This window comes from Talpa occidentalis, unplaced genomic scaffold (genome assembly GCF_014898055.3).
Source record: "Talpa occidentalis isolate TD23 unplaced genomic scaffold, MPIMG_talOcc4v2.1 talOcc4.2, whole genome shotgun sequence".
Lineage (NCBI taxonomy): Eukaryota > Metazoa > Chordata > Mammalia > Eulipotyphla > Talpidae > Talpa > Talpa occidentalis.
In genome coordinates, this window is record NW_023602073.1 from 105,144,395 (window position 1) to 105,168,080 (window position 23,686).

Below are 23,686 nucleotides of genomic sequence, written 5' to 3' on the forward strand. Positions count from 1 at the left end.
GTTAAGGTTTGAAAAATACATGGACATGCAGTTGTATAAATCTAGCTAGTGAATTTTGCTGCTTCCTTCATTCATGCAAATTATTTCACAGGGTGCCCCATTTATTTTTCAGGATTTTTTTCTATTATAATTATATATTAACTTTGCTTTTAATGTAATTGCTTTCATCATGGAGAATCACATTTTACTTTACTAATCTTCCTAATGAAATCAAATAACAAGTGCTTTTATAAGCCAGAAATATTTTTACCACCAACACAGTTAAATTAATACTGATAAGTTAGATATTTTTACCTCTCTTATAATTATATATTTTAATTGGATCACACAGTAATGTTCATTTATGCCTACTATGCCATTTGCAAATGGAAAATTTAATTTTAGGTAAGTAAGGAACTCTTACATTTTTTAGTCAGAATTTCTACCTACAGAATAAGCCTATCAATGTCTGTGTCTCCCCAGGTAGTCAATACAAATGTGAGATTAATGTCCAGAAAACCACCCCACACTGTTTGCATTTATATAATTTCCAAATTTGATTTATGGTGGCAAATTAAGCCAAGGGGAATTCATAATCTTGTCCTGTTAGTGACAACAAGGGATGTCAGATCTCCAGGCATGTCAAAATAAAACAGCTTGAGTTAAAATAGCTTGGGTTAAAACAGCTTGGTAATGAAGCAAAGCTGGTAATCATGAAATGACACTGGAAGAAGTGCATGAGACCTTTTTTTTAATCATTCCCATGCTAAGGACCTCAGTGACTTCTTGCTTGCTACCCATGATAGTCAAACATCCTAAGCCCCTTTAAAATTAATTTTCCTGTATCTCTTTATATTTTCAGAGATGACTCTCATACCCACCAATCTACTCTGTTTTCAGTTGGAATATTCTTACAGAGTGCTAGTATTCTATATTATGTCATTCTGTATTCTGCTATTAAATAATAGCATAATCAGCATTATATTAACTCTGAACAATATAATATCTCAGTATTATAATAGTACTATAATTCCCTCAGAAATGGAGGGAAACATGCTGCAGAGAAAGAAAACAGGGCTAACACAATCACAGTAGCAGCCTAATTGGCTATCCCAGTTCAGTTAACAGGGGTTCTGAAAGGGAATAATTTTATGTCAGCATGTCCTCAGTTTTACAATCTCATACTAGTACTATTGTATTCTATTAACTTTGTAACTATCCCTCCTGCCAACAACCTTCCCCTTTTGCAGTGTACCCCCATTCTCCACTGTAAACATCTAAAACTATTATTTGTCTGCTTTCTCCTTATACATTTTCAGTGACTCCATATTGATACTAAAAAAGCCCTCCAATTTCTACACTGTTTTGCAAAACCTTCTAAAGTCTTGTTTTCTGCCACCTTGCTATCCTTGTTTTCCATTACTCCCTTTCAGAACCCCTGTTAACTGAACTGGCATAGCCGATTAGGCTGCTACTGTGATTGTGTTAGCCCTGTTTTCTTTCTCTGTAGCATGTTTCTCTCCATGAGAAATTATAATACTATTATAATACTGAGGTATTGTTCAGAGTTAATATTATGCTGATTATGCTATTTTCTCATTATTTCTTCAATATCACTAAATGTCCTTAGAGGAATAGATCTGTGTCTCCTGTTTTTATACGTGTGCCTCTATGGTGCTCATGGAGTACTGTGCTGAGTAGGGGATCCTACAGTCTTCATCATTTGGCTTCCGTCTATATTATTCTTAACCCAGTCAAACTTCCAAATGCATCACTTATTCTCTGTCTCCAAATCTTTATTCGTTATAAATTATTCCCTCTGTGCAAATCCTAGTCATTCTTCCAGACCCATCTCAAATGACACCATCTTTCTGAAACTGCTGAACAACCCTTTAGTTGTGTGACTGCTAGGGAGAAGGGAGTAGAATTTATAGAATACTCTATTATGGTATTTGCCAGGCTTTTTTTTGGTGGGGGGACATTTATATATGTCTATGTCTCCATTTGACATGAATCTATAAAAGACCAGTGGTCAAATTTTTTAGTTTTTGGATCAGTGTTGGAGAAAAAAGTTTTTGGCATAATAGTAAATATTAAGTATTTGTCAAATTAAATAAATTATATCTAATTAAATGGAAAATTGGAGGAAGTAAGCAAACTTTAAATGATTATAATTAAGCATTTTTCAAGTCAAGTTATTGCAAACTTCTTGTCCAAACAAATGAGGTGATTAAGACTACCCATCTAATTTCTCAATCTTAATTATTCAGAATTATTTTATATAAAGTATCCAGATGTTTTTCTCAATCATAACTAATTGTGTATCTGTCTTAAAAGAAGTGGTATTGAATCTTAGCTTCATTTGAAGTCAGGTATAAAACCTTTAATATAGTACCACTAACCAAACCATACTGTAACCTTTAAATTTTGAACTTGTTCATATTTTTTAATTACGCAGGTAATTTTCCTCTAAATAATGATTAAAAATTACCGCTCAGATCATTACTCTTTGTAACTAAACAGTAAGATCAACTGTGGACCATATATTAATCTTACATTTTAACAAACATGTTGTTTATATTTTAGAGTATGATGATGTTTAAAAGATTATGATGTTTATTAAAAGGAAGGTACTCTAATTGTTTTTATACTATTTTGTAGGAAAAAAAAATTCTGATCCTCTGTTCACGTAGTAACCATAATCAAGAAAAAAAAAAACAGGTTTGGAGAGATTATTTACCTTATTTACATAAGTCTTATGCTTGATGTAATTTATTGATATTTAATTTACAGTTTACAAGGAGGTTATCATCATTTGATTTATGTTATGGTTATTTTATACTTTTCTCTCTTAGAAAATTTCTGAGAAGATTGTTGCTAAATTTCGATGTTCATAAAGAGTTCACTTATGCTTCTTGTTCAGCAGTTTTGTGATATGTCTTAAAAAAAACAGAGAGGTTTCTAGAATTCCCTCTTACCAGTTGTTAATCATAATTATTTCTATTTCTTTTGAATTTCATTTATTTACTTATTTTATTCATTCTTTTATTTAACAAATACATATGGAGTGATGACAATCTACTAGGCATTGCATTAAAAGCTGTATTTGATGAACAAAATAGACATGTTATCTGTCTTCATGGAATATAGAAATTATTGGTAGGGATTCATGGGGAGAATTAATTACATATGCTATTTCTCATACTCTTTCTCACACTCTCTTCTCTGTCTTTTCACCTATGCACACAAACACACACACACACACACACTTTGTGCTTAGGATAGAAGAGAAGAATAAATGGTATGACACCTTTTACGGGATGATCCTGAGTTACATTGGATGTCAGGAGTGGAAAGATCAGTCATGTTAGGCTTCACTGAAGAAGAATAAACAACTAAGATGTGAAGTTTGAGATAGAATTAGAAAGGGAAAGGAGTATTTTTGGAAGAGAGAACAGTATGTTCAGGGGTCCTAAAGCAATAAAGATCTTGGAAAATTTATAAAATTGAAAGAAGGCCTTAATTACTGGGACTGATGCTATGTTCTGTTTCTCAACTTCATCAAATATGATTATATAATATGGTTCATTACAAAATCAATAGTAGACTTTTATTGTAGGCCTACTATATGCTAGACAATATTGAATGCACTACTAATGAATTTACTCATTTATTTGTCATGGTGACCTGTTCATGTAGTACCATTATTAGTACCATTTCATAGGTGAGAAAGCTCCCGTCCAGTTTGCCTAGGTCATCTACTTATGGTTTCACAGGTAGAAAGTGGCACAGCAAGATATCAATCAATCTGTTTAGCCAACCTGAACAATATTTTTTTTAAGATTTATTTATTTATTTATTTATTTATTTATTTATTTATTTATTTATTTATACAAGAACAGGGATGTAGGCCAGATTCATGGGAGGGTGAGAGGATTCACCAGAGCCAGAGCGGGGAGCAGAACAGGCAGAAGGACCGAAGTACACTGCTGAGGGGAGCAGCGGGTGGCAGGAGAGGTCTGCGCGCCATGTGGGACCCTCGCCGGCAGGCCGGGATTGAACCAGCACTGCAGAGGCTGCGGACAGCTTCACAGTGTGGCACTCAACCACCTGTGCCACTAGGGGAGGCCCTGAACAATAATATTATAAAATAAAATCTATAGTGATCCACTATGCAAAAGTCTAACAACTATATTTTATGATCAAAATAGCATCTTGACTGAGAACTGTTTACCTAAAGCAATACTCATCCAGAAATCCACATGTGTGAAAGCAATGTGATATTGGTATAAGTGTAACTTCAACTATTGACACATTCCAACTAGAAAGTCTGATTTAGTGTCTTCTTGCTTGGAGATCTTAGGCTTCTTATTTCTCACCTGTTTTAATTTAGCACTCAGTTTTCTTTCAGTCTCTAAACCATGATCTCTGATTTTTTGATCAATAACATAGTATTGGGACTGATCTCATTTTTTCTCTTTAAGGCTGAGATTAAACATCATATATATAATAATTTTTAATTTACTTTTAGCAGCACATAGTTTACTCTACTAGTAAAATATGTAGAGGCAGCATATAATTATATCATATAATGAATTCATTTTAGATAGTCCTAAACTTTTTATTTTAGTTTAGTTTTTAATTGAGATTTAGGATATCATATACCTTAGAAATCTATGCAACTTCACCTGAGGGTCTAAACCTAAAGCTCAGGACTACGTATGTCCTTTCCTTAATATTCCTCATATTACTTCTCTGGCCTTTGAATTCCCCACACCCCCAATCCCTTTCTCTTGCTTAAGTAACCTATTTAAGAAGCTTCTGAAGTCACTTGGGTGTTTTCAGTCATGCTTAGTCTCTTCCTTGTGTACAGGAGGTATACAAATTTTTATTAAATTTTTTCATTTAAAATTTGTAGATTTTTTATCAAGAAAATGGTAACAAAAATCCTAATTCTGACTGAGATGGAGAGAGTTTTAAAAGAATAATGTTTGCTGTGTCTTCGATTTATAATTTGGCTCTATAGTCCTTACAGCTATGGATTTACTACTTGGGACTAATTCAGCTGGCTGAGTATTATTTAAGTCAGTAGAGGGAATGCCTATTTCCCATTGTGTTCCTAGTTTTCAATGGGTTTTTTTTCAGGCCTCTCTATGTTGAGTGCTTTCCACTGTACTGCTCTTGTAGAATAATTGATTTTTGTTCATCAAAAGAGTGTTAGCACTTAAATGTCACTGTACATACTCTTTCCCTTGATGACTACTAGAACTTCAATATGCAAATTATTATAAATGTGGTTACCTTTTCAGAAAAATTACTTACTCTTGCAAAGGTTCTTTCTTTCAGCAGCTCAATGAATGAAGCAAAGTTGCTTGTCTTTGCAATTTAATCTTGTTTTTCGTTTTTATTTATTTATTTATTTATTTACTAACATTTCCTGAACATTGTATTGTATTTCAGTGTATTTCAGCCTTTACTTGCTTAGGCTTGTAAAGCTTTGCTGTTACAGTCCACAAATATAGAAAGCTTAGCTGGGAGCAAAGTCCCAAGGACAATGGAAAGAATCACGTTCAAAAAATGATGTGACCAAATCATACCCTAAATGGTTTTGTAGCTTCTTCTGTAATATCAACAAAAGCAGATTTCTAGGGCTTCAAGTACCCCACAGCAATGAGTTTTCCCTCTGATTTTACTCTTTCCATTGTCACAGAAGGACTGTCAAGCACCTAGTTCTTAGAGTTGCTAGCATTTGGGCTTGGAAATTCAGACATTACAGCTTCACAAAGAAAAATATTTCATTCTTAGCAGGCTCTACACTCTTTATAAGCAGTTTTAAGCATGTAATGTGGAGATAATAAGATCAAAAGATCAAAATACTCTAAGGAGAATATTGTACATACATATATGTAAGTACTTCTTCAATGTTAACATTCAAGATGAGAATGCCTCAGTCAAGCTCAGTCTCTTCAGACCCCATTCCTGCAGCTCACTTGTTCAAAGGCAACCAAGCCTTTTTTCATCATATATTTGTCTTCTATTTTGGGGATCATGCTAGTATTACATTTCCCCCTTTCGTATTTGTTCTAATACCTCAATGTATTTTATTTCAAATAACTTCTTATATATATTTTTAGACATTCTGATCAGTTATAAAGCTGTTGGAGGTAGTACAGAAAGAAACTGTAGTTTTTTGTGAAGTTAGTCATAATTTTTAAAATCCTAGGGTCTCAATCTTATGTTTTTACCTCATAATATACACACTGACACATTAGTGTTGCTTCCTTTATCCTTCCTTATTTAATCTAATTTTTAAATGCTGCCATAATAAAGACTGTTGAGTATTTCCATTTTTTGTTATTTTAATTGCCAATACTATAATTTTGTTTAAGATTATTTTCTTATGAATAATATATTAAATTTGGCGTAGAAGAATATATAGAGAAATCTGCATTTTTGGATCAGCTTAACCACAGCAAATTACATGGAAATGCAATAATTTTACTTTAGCTTTCTCTTTTTTAATGATGTTATCACAATAGTGCTATGAAAATCATTTAATCTAAATTTCAAATTTAATCTTGATCTGAGATTCAGATATAAATTTGCTATTAGTTGTAGAACATATATCCACCTGAATGTTTAGGGCCAAATTCAACATGTATTGAACCTCCTTCATCACTCAGGCCTTAACACACTGTTTCTCCTATATTTCTAAACTTTATGGTTCCAATAATTTTCTGTTCACTCAATGGCAGACATTTATTTTCCTAAATACCTCAGTCTCTTTAAACTCTGTATTCATGATTCAAATAACAAAAAGAAAGAAAGGAAAAGATTATTGTAAGAGAATATAAGAAACAAGTCAGGAGTATGTTGAACAATGAGCTATGGATTGATCATGTGTATTATAAAATGAAGAAGTTGTAGAATCTGATTTGAAAGGTGTTATAACTACAAGCAACAGGAAAGAGATGGCAACATGGAAAAATCAGGCATGAAATTTCTAGGCAATAGATTTGATGGGGCAAAAAAATAATTGAGAAGCATGGATGAGGACTTTAAGGTTAAAAGCCTAAGAAGCTGGGTTGTTGGCTTCATCACAGAGCATCATAAGAATGGTGGGGAGGGTAATAAAATTATTTAGCCATGTATGGATGAAGATGTTGGCAGTAACTGTTATGTAGTCAAATCTTGATTATTAATTTAAGAGAATAATAAATTAAATTCAGAAATGAAATGCAGTTTGGAGATTAGCTAATAGGTGAAATCTCCTTTCTCATCAAACCTTTTACTGGAAGAACAGTGAAATGGCATATTTGATTGATTTGAGCTTCAGCTTTTTCCCCCCTCTTTATTATTTCACTTGTGAATTAGCTGATGAAATATTAAAGGCCAAAATATAAATACCAGCATAAAGACCAAGATCTCCAATCTGCACTGTTAATTCAGTCAGTGGAGGAATTTAAGAGCATGCCGATTTTTACAAAAATGTGAATTCTTTTTTCATATAAACATGAATGATAATCGCTAAGCCAAATGCTCCTTTAAATTCATATTGCTCTGACATCAGTATATTTCCTAAAATGTTAGTGAACAACACAACTAGCAAATCTTTTTCTTGAAAGTTAATTTCAACATATTTATGCAGTCATTATTTCCATAGGATTCGCTACAATTCCTCATGATTAAATATCACATTTGAAGGAGAAAGAAGTTCTTGCTTTCCAAAATCCCAGCAGATTTTCTATAGATATAGAGTAAAAGCAAAAACTCCTCTTAGAATGATAATTATGGCCAATAAAGACTTAGATTTTTGTAAATCATGTAAATTCTCTGAAGTTACTTTTCTGAAAGGAAGTAAATACAGTTTGCAACAACTAAGACTGTGGTAATTGTGCCTTCAGTAGTGTACTAAAGAATTTGTGTGCAAGAAAGAGGATCAGTCATTAAAAAGAATGTCTTTGTGTAATAGACTTGCAAAACAAAATAAAAGAAAGAAAAAGGAAAGAAACTTTGTGGATTCCTGCAGAATGGTCTTGATTTTGGAAAAAAAAGTAAAAAAAAAGTAAAAAAAGTAAAAAAAAATAATAAACATGGTCCATTACAGTTATTATTAGGGTAGTTCTGCTTTACAGGACTGTCATGTTATTTTGTTCTTACTTAAAAAACATAAACCCCAGATTATGATACTCATTTTTCACTCATTGCTATTTTTAATAATGTCTTGTAATATCAATTGACCAGGCTTTGCTTTTTAGGCAAGAGAATAAAATATGAGTCCATGTGGAGACTCTTTCATCAGTAATTTTTGATCCTGACAAACAACACTTCCTTACTATTGCCTTTTCTTGAAGCATTAAGTTGTTCTAGATGGTAGCTGCTAGGTTTTTTCACTTTTCCTCTTGGTAGTCTCACTTCCAATTTTGGTAACCTGTAGTGCACCACAGGCTTCTGACATAAATGCTAATCAGGTATGGCTGAACTCATACTTTAAGAGTCTAAAAAATAAAAGAATTCTATGAGACCAGGAATCAGAAAATGGCAAGATCTTTTGTCTCTACATCAGCAAAAGCTCAACAGTTAGAATGGTGGATCCTGAAAAAGGAAATGAATAATGATGCCCTGTCGATGGAATTTTATCAGTCAACTGTGTTACTACTATTTCTGCTTATCTATTGCTTATTGTTCTTGTTAATTTCTATGACTGTGATTTAGAAAAAAAAATTTGGCATGCCCCATTATATTTCTGTGTATTTTCTCCATCAGTTTGTAGGTTATTATTAATCATTAAGATATAATGAAATACTAATGGGTAAGCTTATTTTTAATGAATTGTCATAAATATGTTATCCCTTTTCATTTTTAAGACCAAAGTTTACTATAAACAGTTATGGAATTTTCTTTATTTAGCTAAGAAAAAAAATAACATTATTTTAGAATGACTAGAATGTACTTTAGACCACTGGTGGTATTTATTAAAGGAAGTGAAATTGCAAGTTTGAAATTATCAGCCTCAAAGTTATAAAAACAAGTAGTCATTGAACTTTACAAATATTAATGATACTGGATTGTTAAGTCTCATCATGCTTAATGGTACCATTTAAATTAATGCAGACAAATGCTTTAAAATCTATCATTTATGTATACTGTAACAATCTTTACTTCTTAATTTTTGGGAAACAATTTATATACTCAGATCAACTAAATTAGCATTTAGAAATAAAATTGATAAAAAATTCTACTCTTCTCAACATCATAACAAAATGATTCTATGAAATTTTCTTAAGTAATGTATTTTTTAAACAATATAGAATATGCATAGAAACAACTAGCCATTTTTAGAGAGGAAAATTGCAAGCTGTTTAAAAGTTGGGACTTCTTTATTAGTTCTTCATTCTGCTTGGAGGAATTTGACCATGGCTTGGTTCCTCACTTGGCTGATGGCCTGGCACCTTTGCACCAGCTTTCAAGCAGAGCTGGGCACTTATGTTAGAAAAATCTATGTGTGGTGTTTCCAAGTCAGCTCGAAAGAAAAACAAACTGAAGGAGCTTAACAAAATTTCTTATCCTTAAGAGTTTGCTTTTTTGTTTAAATTTGTAGTCTTTTTTGTCTTTAAAATACTTTTTTATACTGGTGATCCTTTTTCTTAATGCTGGTATTAGTTTTATAGTGCAGATAAAATTGTCGGAAAATCTGTAATCAAAGTATTCACTACCTATCAATAATGGGAGCTATCCTCATTAAAGCTCTTAAGGTTCTGCTTTCTCTTTATTTTTCAATACAATTTTCTTTTCTTTTTTTTAAAGATTTATTCATTTATCTATGCAAGCACTGGGTACAGTCAGAAGCGCGGGAGGGTGAGAGAATTCACCAGAGCCAGAGCGGGGAGCATAGCAGGCAGAAGGACCGAAGTACACTGCTGAGGGGAGCAGCGGGCGGGAGGAGAGGTCCGTGCGCCATGTGGGACCCTCCTCTGGTGGCCGGGGAACAGCCGGGGATCGAACCGGCGCTGCAGAGGCTGTGGGCAGCTTCGCAACCCAGCGTTCAACCGCTGTGCCACCGGGGAGGCCTTGTTTTCCAATACAATTTTCAATGAAGATTTGGAGAGAACTATACAATAACAATACAAATTAGTAATTTTATAAGTTAAAGTTAAAAAGAACACATATCAGGGCCTCCCCTGGTGGCGCAGCGGTTGAGCACTGGATTGCGAGGCTACCCACAGCCTCTACAGTGCCAGTTCGATCCCCGGCCACTGGCAATGGTCCCACAAAAAAAAACAAAAAAACAAAAAAAAACAAAAAAGAACACATATCATAATTTCAGGAGAATATCAAATAGAGTTTATGAGAACAGATTTTTGATTATTTTTGAAACAGCATTTGTGGACCCTATTTATGAATTCAAACAATGACAAATTATTTTATGACATAAATATATGAAATTATTTTATTTTTGAATGATTCACTTACCTCAAGTCACTATATGGAAATATCCCTCTATTTAAGAGATCTACAAGTCATTGCTTCTGGTTGTTTAGATATTTACTTATGTATCTAATACGTAGCTATAATTTCATTTCTTCCCTTACTAATATTTAATTGCCTTTGTCTATTTTATTTTTATTGGCCTTTAGTGAGAACTTCATTGAATCTGTTTCCCTTGTTTTGATGATATGTTGTTTTCTTATTATTAACTATGCTAATAGATTCATTCTCAAGGAGACATTTTAATCTGAGTTTTCCAATTGTTTTTCAAGAATGGACACTAAAACATTAATATACATTATCATATATAATGCTTTGGTTAATTGTACAGACTATCTTTAATTTTTCTAGTTGTACATATTTTTATGATGAACATATAAAACCAAGTTCTGAATAGTAACAAAGCTTGTATTCCAGAGAGGTACTATTTTTTTTAAAGATTTCTTTATGCACACAAGAACTGGGGTGTAGGCCAGAGTTGGGAGGGGTGAGCGTATTCACCAGCGAGAGTAGAGAAAAGAACAAGCAGATGTACTGAAATACACTGCTGAGGGGAGCAGCAGGCGAGACATGAGAGGTCCACTGCACGATGTGGGTCAGCTCCCTGGCCATCTGGGGACTGAATTCAGGCTGCAGTGGGTGGCGCTAGCTTGATAGTGCTGTGTCTTTAACCTCTGCATCATCCAGGAGGCCCCACCGATGTATTATTATAGGATATACTTGAAAATATTTCAAAATTGCTACATTTTTGATTATTATATTGCTTTTATTTTTATTTATTTATTTTAAACTTTTTTTTTTTAAGATTGATTTATTTGTTTATACAAGCACTGGGTACAGTCAGAAGCCTGGGAGGGTGAGAGACTTCACCAGAGCCAGAGCAGAACAGGCAGAAAGACGGAGGACACTGCTGAGGGGAGCAGTGGGCATGGCAGGAGGGGTCTGCGTGCCATGTGGGACCCTCGCCGGCCTGCTGGGGATTGAAGCGGTGCTGCAAAGGCTGCGGGAAACTTCGCATCCCAGCGCTTAACCACTGCACCACCAGGGAGGCCCTTATATTGCTTTTAGATAAATTTGATAGTGACTATCCCATAGTTATATTTAATTGTTTTGTTAGTTTTTTATGTTACGTTAAGCTAACCTCATTTAAAAAGAAAGGAACTGGAGGTTGCAGAGTAGTGCAACAGAAACATATAAAAAGAGAGGAATTATTTTCACAGCATTTGCTACATTCAACAGACTATTTACTTATACTTGTGGTCTGTTTTTTATGTATTTATTTGGGCCAGAGTGTGTCTTGTAAGAAAGTTCTAATTTTAATCCAGTCATTAACTTTCTATGAAAGCATCATTAATTCATCCTGAAACACACTAAGCTTTAAAAATTTTCTCTTGGGCCTCCCCGGTGGCGCAGCAGTTGAGTGCTGGGTTGAGAAGCTGCCCACAGCCTCTGCAGCGCAGGTTCGATCCCTGGCCACCGGGCAAGTGTCCCACATGGTGCGCAGACCTCTCCAGCTGCCCGCTGCTCCCTTCAGCAGTGTACTTCAGTCCTTCTGCCTGCTCTGCTCCCTGCTCTCGCTCTGGTGAATTCTCTCACCCTCCCATGCTTCTGACTGTACCCGGTGCTTATATAAATAAATAAAATCTTTTTAAAAAAAATTAAAAAAAAAATAAAATAAAATAAAAATTTTCTCTTAATGGCAGATGTACCTGATTACTTCTGGGCCCCTTAGGCCATTGAGAGCCATCCTGCAGTCATGTGTTCTGCTGATGAACCTGCAAAAAACCTCCTTTTCCTTTAGGGCTCTTGCTCAACTGTAATCCTGGGACTTCTCTTTACAATCATCCTATTTGTCAGGTTCCTTTGCTAGAGCCTTGTTTTTAGGAGACAAAGTGGGGAGCAGAACAGGCATAATAACTGAAATACTGCTGAAGGGAACAGTGGAATAGGAAGGAGAGGTCTGCTGCTCCATGTGGGTTGCTCTGTGGCCGGCCAGGGATCAATCTCGTGCTGCAGAGGCTGCAGATAGCTTCATAGTGCTGTCTTTAACCCCTTGCACCACCAGAGAGGCTCCAAGAATTCTTTTTTTTAGTAGAATTTATCACCACTAGCCTAGAATGATCTAGGCTGGATGGAAGATTTGGAGTTATCAAAATAGATGGCAGTTGGTGTTATGAATATTGGTGACATAGAGAACAATGTATGCTGTCATTGAGTCATCTGACTGCTGCATGGTCTTTTTCCTATCTTGACACTTCTGTTGATTCAGTCCTATAACTTGCTGTAGTCTGTTTGGTTTGACAAGAAATCATAAATCCAGGGTTTTCAGGAAGATAATGACTGGTACAAAATAAGTATATGCTGATCTGTGAGTCAGGCTTAAAATTATCTTATCCATCCTATGCGAAGTGGTGGTTGTGAGATAACAAGATGGTAACACTTATGTCCAGTAAATTCTAGATCATGTTTGGCACTTCTGACTTAACCCCCACTTTTTGTTTGATGTCTGATTCTTAGGTTCTAGTTTCTGTGTTTTCAATAACACATAATCACTTGACAGTGATTCCTAATTGTTTTTCTTTATTTGTGATTTAATTGGTACTTTTTGTTAACTGAAGTAGTGTTGGTTTACAATGTTGTATTTGATTCAAAGGTATACGGTATCTTAATAATAGACTTTATCCTGATTCTAATTAAGCTCACCAAAGTAAATTAAAAAAATAGGTACTGATATCAGTAAAGTGAGTGCTTTCCATCTAGGAATTAATATTTTATTTTATTTTTTTAAAGATTTATTCTATTTTATACAAGAACCAGGGTACAGGCCAGATGTACGGGAGGGTGAGAGGATTCACCAGAGACAGAACAGGGAACAGAACAGGCAGACTGATGAAATTCACTGCTGAGGGGAGCAGTGGGCAAGACAGGAGAGGTCTGATTGCCATGCGGGATTCTCACCGGCTGGCCAGGATCAAACCCCCACTGCAGAGGCTGGGGACAGCTTCATAGTGCTGTGCTCACACCGTCTGTGCCATCAGGGAGGCCCCTAGAAATTAATGATGACAGATGAGTCCCCAGGTCCTTATCTATTTGTCAATCAATATATTTTATTAAGTGTACACCTCATAAAGAATTTATGCCATCAAAGTATGTCATTCATTAGACACCTAAATAAGAATGAGTATTGTTAACTTGAAATCCTGTAAATTTTATGTTCTAAATGCTCAGCTTTATTTTTTATGTAGTAATTGATTAAAACAAAAATCTCATTAATTTATTTTTACCATCTGTTTGAGAATCCCTATATTGGACAAACAAATGAAATGTTTTTCTCTCCTTAATCTGAGAACTTATAGAAAAGGAATGCCTTTGCAACATAGCTGCTTGAAAAAATCATATTACATGGAGAATACTTTATACTGTACTCACATGTAATTGGAGCCAAAGGTCATAAACTATATTTTTTTCATATATGTCAGAACTTTGTAGTTTTTTTTGTAGTTTTTTTTAATCTAAATTTATATTACCTCTTTTGAACTTTTTAATTTGCAATTGTTGGCAAATAAAGTGCTCTCTGATCTTGGAAACAAAGCAATACTTTTATAATACAGTATGTGCTTTCTATGCCCTGTAGCAATAATATCCCATGCTTATTATTTGTTGCATCAGAATTTCAACATGTCCTCTACACTTCTGATATATATATATATATATATATATATATATATATATATATATATATATAAAATACAGCACATCCAAAACTTCTCTGTAGATATATTCAGAAAATACTGGCTAAAGAAAATTCCTCATGTTTCTTTATAATAATTTATTTTTTAAAGATTTATTTATTTATGCATACAAGAACTGGGGTACAGGCCAGAGGTGCAGGAGAGTGTTGTAATTTTAATTGTAAAAAATTAATTTCTATGTAAAATCAGAGCTGAGAACTGAATTCAAATGCCATTTCTTTGTGACTTTAGTTTGTACTTACTTACTTTTTGTTTTGCTCACTAGCCTATAATGTTTCCTATGAGCAGATACCCTTTATTATTGGATTTTGCATCTTCATGATAGAGAATAATTCCCAGAAAGTTACAGGGAGCTATTAAATGGTTGTTAAATGAATGAATAAATAGATATTAATATTTATGATGTATTTATTCATTTTATAGAGAATAAACTCTAGAATAGAAATAGAAAATGTTTTATGTTCATTCATTTCATAGAGAATAAACTCTATAATGGAAATAGAAAATAGAATAGAAAATGAAAAAGGAGAAAAAAGTAAAGGTAGGCGTATTGGATGATAATTTCAAAGTGAAAAGATGAAGCATGCTCTTAAAGGAGAATGAAATAACGTAAAATAAGAGACTTGAGAAATTATATCTCAGTGTTAATTTCTTATTGAACAAGGTGATTGAACTACAAAATAGACTCTACTATTCTATACTTAGAGGAATATTTATTTTTATTTCTACTGTTACTCTTTGAAAGAATAGGGAAAAGAGATCAGAGAAATTTTAGATAGAATTAAGATTCCCTTAGATCCATCAATCACATTTGAACAATGGGAGAGTAAATGTGTAGTGGAGAACACCTCCCTATGTTCTGTGCTGGGTAGCTTGCTATTGGGATTAGAGTTGGAAAATAATGAGCTATTATCAACAATGGCTTGCCAGAACAAATTAATAGAATAAATGTAATCATCCATAAACAATAATTAAACTAGTATTGCATTATACTAGTAGTTCAACTAATATTGAATATTTTAACCTGGATTTTAACACAGCCTACAGCAGTTTCCATTATACTATTATGCAAGACTCTTTTTTTTTTTCCTTAAGATTTATTTATTTATGCATACAAGAACTGGTGTATAGGCAAGAGGTGCCAGTGGTGAGAGGATTCACCAGAGACAGAGTGGGGAACAGAACAGGCAGACTGAGTGAAATACACTGCTGAGGGGAGCAGCCAGCATGTCAGGAGAGGTCTGCTGCACCATGTGTGTTGCTCCCAGGCTGGCGGGGGATAGAACTAGTGCTGCAGAGGCTGCAGATAGCTTCACAGTGCTGTGCTTAACTCCCTGCATCACCAGGGAGGCCCACTATTATGCAAGGATTTTATACTTAATATTATTACCATATGTATTGTAATTGTGTTATGGAATATACCATAGCAATTAGAGAACACAAGATGTGTTTTATTTATTCTTTTTATTGAGATATAATTAACATATACCACTGTATTGAAATTACATAATACATAATGATTTGATATATGTATATATTGCAAAATGATTTACCACACAGTTACAAATATGGTGTTTTTTTGGTTGTTGTTCTGTTTTTGTTTTTGTTTTTGATGAATGCATTTGAGATCTACTCTTGGGTTTGGAGGAGGGTGGCCTGTTCAGGCCAGTAAGTGCTGGGGGTGGAGTATGAGGCTTTTAGTAATAGTTTGGGGGTATAGGAGAGGCACAACATCCTCCATACATGCTGTCCCTGCAACTCACTGTTCCTCCTCCTTAAGCCCGGCTGCCTTGTGAGGGTTGTGATCTCATGAGCTTTTCTGAGCATACTACTTAGACATTTGTGTGGGCTTCTAGATTTCCTTGAATATACAGGAGCTTTACATAGTCCTAGTCCTCACAAGTATCACTTTCGCCAGCCTCTTTTTTCCAGGCACTTTGTCAGCCTATGCCATGCCTTGGCTGTTATCTGTTGCTTAGGAGGCAGTGGCTGATATATTTGCCTTTAGTACTTAGGAAAACACTACCTGTCAAACAACTTCAACCCTGGGGAAACTCCTGTTGGAGTAGGACCTTGAGTCTGTCTTTCAGGGGGCCATCACCCAGCTCAAAATATAGAACTACCTTGCTTGAGAAAAGACCCATATCTATGGTGCCCACAATCAGCACCAACACTGTACGATGCCATCTTCATTGTTGCTACAGAATTCAAAAGTGGAGAAGAGTAATAACAGGGTAAGTTGATATGCCACCTAGCTCTTCTACGAAATTCTGCAGTTTTATTCCTCACAAAGCATTCTCCTGGTTGTTCTAAGTTTTTTTTTTTTTTATTTGATTCCAGAGTTCCTAAAAATTTTCATTCCTCAAAAGTCTGACAGTTTTTGCCAGCTTAATCATTTCTTATGTGGCTACATTTGCTCCACAATGGCATAGTTCAATGGTTGTATCTGTATTTACCACTTGTCTTCTAAGAGAAAATTTGCTGATATGTGTTCTAAAAATCTATATAGAGAATTACATGATTTTTAAAAAAATGAATGCATAGATGGATGGATTGGTGAATGAAAGTGTGAATTAATAAAAAAATATTTTGCATTTATATTTGAGCATGAGGTTATCAAATGAAAATATTAACATGTATCTTGTTAAACATTAGATAGAAACTTAAAATCACATTTGCTTAGAAGAACATGATAATTTATTGATAATCTTTATAGTTACAATTTTTACCCTTAGAGGTCCATTATCTGACCTCAGTCAGGAACAGTTTTACAATTGAGTTGGTGCACAATCACTCCTTTTAATTATTATAATCTTTTCCTGGATCACATCATACATTACATATTCTTTTTTTTTAAGATTTTTATTTATTTATTTATTTATTTATTTATTTAGACAAGCACTGGGTACAGTCAGAAGCATGGGAGGGTGAGAGAATTCACCAGAGCCAGAGAGAGGAGCAGAGCAGGCAGAAGGACCAAAGTACACTGCTGAGGGGAGCAGCGGGCGGCAGGAGAGGTCTGCGCACCATGTGGGACCCTCCTCCGGTGGCTGGGGAGCAGCTGGGGATCGAACCAGTGCCGCAGAGGCCGCGGGCAGCTTCACAACCCAGCGCTCAACCGCTGTGCCACCAGGGAGGCCCACATTACATATTCTTAACAAATCCAGGTGTGTTGCTTATTAGAGCAATGGGATAGCCATGGTCAGGAGCTATGGTGTTATGGTGAGTTGAAACATTTGTTAAAGAAATACTCATCTTCTCTTAATGTTGTCCAGGGTTATGTCCTTTTATCCTTAATTTCCTAAGTAACATGATTGTCTGCTTTGCATTTTCTTGAGCATCTAGCACAAGACATTCAGGGCTTATTATTTTCTCTTCCTAAGTTGTAAGTTCTGTAGTTTTTTTTTTTTTAAGATTTATTTATTTATGAATACAAGAACTGGGATGTAAGCCAGAGGTGCGGGAACAGGAGTGGGGGGTGGCAGTGGTGAGAGGATACACCAGAGAGAGGCGGGAACAGAATAGGCAGATCTACTGAAATACACTGTAGAGCAGCGGGTAAGACAGGAGAGGTCTGCTGCGCCATGTGGGTTACTTCTCAGGCCAGGAGTTTAATTTGTGCGGCAGTGGCTGATGATAGCTTAATAGGGCTGTCTTTAACCCCTGTGCCACCAGGAAGGCCCAGTTCTGTAGTTTTAAAGAGCTGACTTACCTTCCTCAAGAACCAGCTTTAGCAGTATCTTTGCTACCGCACTTCATGCTGACCACTCATCAGCTTTCTACTTGAATCAATTTTGTAGCCCTTATCTTGATCTATACACTCTTTAAAATCAAGTTGTTCTGTTATTATTTACTATTTAATGCTTGCAGTGTACAATCAATGAAAGAATAAAAAGAATTATGTCCCTAAGACTTAGAAAATAAAAAGAAATAACTGATTCTTGGGAAAATATAAACTGTTCTGTTTTAAAAATCGATCTCCAAAACTATTTTTCACCTTATGTTGTTATTATAAATTGTGATGTCTTTTCATTTGGCCCAGAAGAATAATGCTATTGAAAAGGTGTTTTTTTTTTTTTTTTTTTGGTCAACCTATCTATATTAAGGAAAATTTAAAAGCCATTACCATTATCCTCTAACTGTTCTGATACTATTCTTAGTTGAGAATATTTTTACCATAAGCAACTGGAGTTTCAGCTGGTTGCCACAAACTGATTTTAAAAGTTTTCTGGTGTTAATAGTAAATGCACAACTAGGTTGGAGTTAACTGAATTTCCATTTTCTCAAATAAATTATTTGAGAGTCACAGTGTCACAGGTCATAGCATTCACCAAAATACTCTGCAACAAGACACGTAGTCATGTTTCTTGAAAATGTGTTGGCTGATGATATTCTTCTATTGATAATTAATGAAGCAAAGTACCATGGGAATGACGCAGAATAATAAAAATAGATAAGAATTTCAAATTCATCACTACATCGGAAGTTCCATAAAGCAGTAATTTTCTGTGTTGTTTTGTTTTGTCCTCATGACTTTTTTTTATCCCTGAAACCTACAAGAATAGTGGTACATAAGAGAAGTTCAATACCTGCTGGAATAAGTTAATCAATAAATGAGTTTAGCCTTATTGTTATAGAATAGCATTGTAATAGGGCATGTTCTATACATTTCATAAAAGTAATTTATAATTTATATCCCTATTTTTTAATATCATAGGCAAGATAATAGTCCAAGGGTAACACACAAATAAAATAATTAGGCTCTAAGAGGCATATGAGAGTTATAAACTTAAAATTATGTTTTATTACATTTAAATGAAACATTTTGTTTCCTCAACTTTAAAACATATTTTACTTTTCCAGAACTTCATTTTGGGTTTATACTGTGCCAACTCCTGGTCTAATGCAGATAAAAATACATGAGTTATTGGGTTTCTTAAAAATGGGGCTGATAGTGGAAATGCTGACAAATCCTTATTACAGATGCCAGTGGAATGAAGTGCCTTTACTTCTAGCAAATGCTGATGTGGAGATTTAAGACTATATGAGAAATCAGTAAAGTTGCCCAGGAGACTTTTATCATATTATTCATTGAACTCAGTATGTGGTACAGTAATTGCTTCTGGTACCATTTTTCTTTTCTTACGCTAGGTTATTATTTATCCTTGTGCTGTGTGAAACAGAAAAAGAGAGTCTAAAGGAGAATCATAACTCGATGTAAAACTATCTTGTGACATAGTGTAGCTGGAGATAGAAATCACAACTGGAAAACTGTATCTTACTTATCAGAATTGAATATTGGAAGGATCATATTTGACATTGTGGCCATCCATAAATACTAAAAAGCTACCACTTTTTTTTTAGTGGTATATAACCTTTTTAAAACTTTTATCTAAATAGGCTCTTTAATCTCACACAGTTCAACAAATTTATTTAACTATGATACTTTTTTTGTTAGCTTAGGAGTAAATTAATAGATAGAATGGGTACTAGGAAAAGCTAATTTAATGAGATATAAAAAACAAAATAAACTTTGCAATTTTTCTCTGCTTTGGTACATTTTACATATATCTCTCTTACACGCCTCACTTCCTCTTAAGTAACCACTAACGTTCACCACATTTTTTCTGAATTTGCATGAAAATAAACCATAAATATTTTGGAAGAAAATTAAAATAGAGGAAATGATAATCTAATACTACAAAAAGAGGAAAATGTTTTTAGACTTAAATCTTAAGGGCTTTAGATATACTAGTTTCACAAGTTCTTAAGATACTTTTATATCAAAAACATATATTCTTAGGGAAAGAGATCATTTATGATGGAGAAAATTAATTTTCTGGATATTTTTATTCTTTTCTACAATTGTATTTTGATTGCATTACTACAGTTTTGCGTGCAGTATCAACTGGTGGCTATGCTGGTTGATTGAAAAATAATAAAAATAAAGCTATACAATATATATTATGAGATATATGCTATTATGTATTTGCATGGAGTTTGAAAATGATCACTAGGAACCATTTAATATGGAAGTGGTGGTGGTAAGTGGTCCAGTAGTCTACCAGAGAGGTCTTATTCTTACTCTTGTCCTTGAAATACTTAATAACACCCTGAACTCAGTTTCTTTATCCAAAAAATGGAAAAAATAATCTTAAATCACCTCACATAACTGTCATGAGGAATAAATAAATTAATCCAAGAAAAGTCTCAGAACAAGAGCTAGCACAAAGTAAAGACTTGAAAATGTGTGGTAATGTTTTAACTTGGTCTGTAAAACTTGACAAATGATCAATATTTGTGGATTTTAAATAAAAATTATCCATCGATTTATTTATAAGAAAAAAACTAACAGAAACTAAACTAACACCCATAGAGTTCATTTTTACCAACATACTTCTTTTGATTCCCATTTTATAGAATTCTCAGACTGTCCTCTCCAGGGCAGGGAAACATGGTGTGTCCTCCATCCCTTAACCAACTTAGGGGTTATGGACCTGAGGATTGTTACTACAATACCTGAATGCCAAGGGGAATTTACCTGTCTTAATTTTTTTCCCTTTTAAATTCAAGTTTCCTTGACATCCCCAGTTGACAAGAGCAATCCATTTCTATTCAATTTATTACATCAGTCATTTTATTTGTAAATCTGTTGTGTCTAGAGGTGGTTGGTGCTTTTTCTTTTTTGCATAGAAGAATTGGGGTGTAGGCCAGAGGTGCTGGAGGTGAGATGATTCATCAGAGACAGAATGGGGAGCAAAACTGGCATATTTACTGAAGTACGCTGCAGAGAGGACAGCAGGTGAGACAGGAGAAGTCTGTTGTTCCATGTGGTTTATCTCCTTGGTGGGGGATCGAACTCAAGCTGCAAAGCTGATAGCACTGAGTCTTAACCCCTCTGCCACCATGAAAGCCCTATGTCTGGTGCTTTTGATGGAAATTTAGGTAACTACCTTGTCATATAAATTGTTCAAGTCTAACCCAGAAGATATAAATCAGCACTTGCTACTCAATATGATAAATATGAAATGATTCAAAAGTTGTTGGAGAACCAGAAAAGAGACACCTGAATATGCTTGGAATATGAATATCCAGCACAAGAAAGCTGTTTAGCTTCAAGTCATCTTCTCTTTCCAAACTAACAAGGTCATTTAAACTATGATCCATGGAAATGTGTTATCTGGATAAGACTATCCAGTCAAGAGGAAAGGAGAAGAAAATAAGCAAAATATCTTTTAGGGTGGAAGAGTATCCATCTGTCCCATTAAGGAAGCTATCAGACATCCCTCTGTCCCTAAGGATTGTGGAGGTGACACTGAAGATAGTTTCTGAAGAAAAAGACTGAAGGAAAAGCAGAGTCTTCAAGGTAGAGTGCAGTAAAGAAAGGACTTGACAGGAGTATTCCCCTATCTGGATCAGTGTGCTGAGAGCTGAACTTCTTTAACACACAGTGTAGTCTCAGAATAGGGAACTGGTCCGGCAAGAGTGTGCAACAAATAGTTTAAGGATTGGTGGATTGTAGTGGCAGGGACAGTGCAGGTTCTCTGTGACCGGAACAGATGGGTGAAGGAGGAGTTCTGGGGCAATCAGTGGCTTTTTCAGGCTTTTATTGACTTTTACCAGGTACAGGGCAGGCAGGGGTGCTGGGGGGCCAGGAGGCTGGCAGGCCTCCAAGCCCCCAGTGCATCTTCACTCTGTCTGGGCTGTCCGGCATTATCTTGTGGCCTCTGCTTCTTTGCTGGTTCCATTTTCCTCTCTTTCTTCTGGTCCCCTGTGATGCCACCCTTTTAAACCGCAGTCTCAGTCCAGGTGAACCCCCCTAAGTATGCCCACAACCCACTCCAGGTGTCCGCCATCAGGCATGCATTCAAGACTGCAGGATGCATCATTAATCCTAATGGTGTGACCATTATCTACCCTACATGGATCTATAAGGATGGGGAAAAAGATGTAATTAATATTTTTTCAAAGATGAGTGGGGAAGCTGCCACATCACAGGCATATCCAAAACGCCTTTGTGGTGGACAGTCCTTCTTGGGATGGGGAGAGGAGATCATGTTCCTAAATGGACTGACATTGAACTTTTTAACCTTTTTCACTTGCAATGTCTTCCTCTAAAAGAGCAGCTCCCAGAGATTTTGACCAGGGTCAGAGTAAATAATAAAGCCCGTTGCACCCTGTTTTATTCACAGCAGTTTGTCAAACCATTTTCAACCTGCCCCTGATAAAATGTACTAAATCATGAATTCTCTTAACTTTGAATTAAAATACACACTTTTTTTTACCAAAAATTTTTATTACATAGGACAGAAAACAGGCCAATTATTTTTATTAAAAAAAAATTGAGGTAACATTGGTTTGCAAATTGTGTGTGATACAGAGGTACAGATTCACACCTTTCAAATGTGTGTGACCACACCACACCAAGACACCCATAGTCTTCCACCAGAGTCCATTGTGTCCACTTCACACTGTGCTCCCCACCTTCATCCTCCTGTTCCCCATCTGGTAATCTTAATTCCTCAGATTTCAAGGGGTTTTTGTTGGTCTGATTTTGTCTGAACCTGGTTTTTTTTTTTGTATTCCACATATGCATAAAATCATGCTATATTTGCCTTTCTCTAAACAAACACCTTTTAAACAGTGCCTGCCTTGCAGAGCCATCAAGGCATGGCTCCTCAATCTTCATCCTCACCTTCTCACCTTGCTAAACTAATTTCATCACTTACTAGATAATGTAAGAGTGGCCCGCACAGCTCCTGGTTCTTGAAGGTGCTGCAGCCCCCAGCTGAGGTGCATCAGCCTGGGCCTACTTGAGAGCCAACTCCCAAGTACCTGAGCAGCCATGTTTGGGTTTTGGAGGAAAAAAAGTAAAAACAGAGGCAGTTTTGGAGATGTGCCAGTAAGGTTTGAACCTGGTCAATGCCATTCAGATTCAGTAGGACTTACCTGCCCAGCTCTGGTGTGAGACAGGTTAGACTTTCTACTGGGACTTTGTTTTTGAACCCATAGTTGGTTTGGAAAATGGGTGAAACAGGTGCTCCCACTGGCACCAATCAGGTTCAAGCTTTCACTAGCATCAATCAAGTCTTGTAAACAGCTGGCTCTGAAAGTGGACCAATCAGATTTGAAAGGTGGATCCTGTAAGGGGAGATTTAAGTGAGGCGTGGGCGCCGCTAAAGGCTGCTTAGGAAGACTATGGTAGGTTGAGAGAAGAGGCTTGACTCAGCTTGGAGAAGCTTCAGGAGGAGACCTCCTCCGCTTAAGGGAAACAGACCTTAACTTCAGGGAAACAGATGGCTCAGGAGAGTCACTGCTGAGGTACACCCGTGGCAGCCTGTGACCACCCCCAGTTGCCACACATTAGTTGGCTCCTGGTTCAACCCTTGCCACACAACACCAGTTCCAGATTATTATGGGAGGGTCGGGCCCATCTTGCTTGAGAAGCTTTTGATTTGGACTATGGG

General features: G+C 35.5%; 1 protein-coding gene across 6 annotated transcripts in view; it reads left to right on the forward strand.

Annotated features, from left to right (window-relative positions):
• Positions 1-23,686, forward strand: part of GRIK2 (glutamate ionotropic receptor kainate type subunit 2) — a 587,451-nt gene that overhangs the window by 381,867 nt on the left and 181,898 nt on the right. The gene's annotated exons all lie outside the window — the stretch shown is intronic.